The sequence below is a fragment of the Pocillopora damicornis genome, chromosome 7 (genome assembly GCF_964200805.1).
Source record: "Pocillopora damicornis chromosome 7, jaPocDami1.2, whole genome shotgun sequence".
In the NCBI taxonomy this organism is placed as follows: Eukaryota; Metazoa; Cnidaria; class Anthozoa; order Scleractinia; family Pocilloporidae; genus Pocillopora; species Pocillopora damicornis.
In genome coordinates, this window is record NC_142676.1 from 3,611,243 (window position 1) to 3,612,500 (window position 1,258).

Below are 1,258 nucleotides of genomic sequence, written 5' to 3' on the forward strand. Positions count from 1 at the left end.
ATAAATAAAAATATTGTGACAGTCAGATTTAAAAAAAAAATATTTACCCCGATTTTCCATTTTTTTCAATAAATTCTAGAAAAACAGGGTAAAATCTAAGAATGCCAATCTTCAACCCGATTCTCCATTTTTTTCAAGGAATTCTAGAGAAACGGGATTAATTCTGCGAATTAATCGGCAAGTGGCTAACCGATTTACCCCGATTTACCATTTGATCAGTGAATTCGAGAAAAACGGGGTAAATTCTGAGCATTCATGTTACAAGTGAATAATACCCGAAGTTCCCATATGCTATCTTTACCCCGAATTTCCATTTTTTTTCAGTGAATTTGGCAAAAAACGGGGTAAAATCTGAGAATTCATCCTCCAAATAAAAAGGATCCCAAGTTACCATATCCAATCTTTAACCCGATTTTCCATTTTTTTTCAACGAATTCTAGAAAAACGGGATAAATTCTACGAATTCATCCGCAAGTGGCCAACACGCTAAGTTCCCATATGCCATCTTTACTCAGATTTTCCATTTGATCAGCGAATTCTAGAAAAACGGGGTAAATTCTGTGAAATTCATTCTTTAGGTGGAATATATCCTACTGACTTGCCATAGCCAACTTTACCCCGATTTTCGATTGGATCATTGTGTGAATTTGTCATAAACGGGGTAAATTATGACAAATCCACCCAAACGTGCAATAAATCCAACAATGATCTAGAAACAGTACTAAAAAAAGAACAGCTAAAATCAGCGGGACCGCAATAAAATCACATCACAATCTACTACTTCAAATTTTTACGGAGGGCTTAGTGCGATACAGCAAAAACCTACAATATTTAAAATAAACAACCAAAGGCCAAACTTCTGTGATTCAAGGAAGACTTCGTGACGCGACGCAGACAAATTATCACAACTTTGACCTCTCAGTCGATCTCACCTCCAGCAGATCAGCGAAGCGTCAAAAATATATAATTTCATGCCGACGAACCATAATCTATGATCTTCAGCTATTAAACAAAATAAAACAATTGTGATATGACGCCACATTGTGCTTTTGTCTTAGCTTGTGTGTAAAATGTTGTCAATGGAGTCGCAAGTCGAACAATGAGGACAGTAAATAAAGCAAGACTGCAAATAAAGCGTGAACAATAACGCATCTTTTGGTCGAAAGTCGCATCGCCCAGAATTCAGCGACATAGCCGGGACTTTCATTGAGACGCTGGCGCTAAATTTAAATGCTAATTAGAAAATGATTGTCAAACA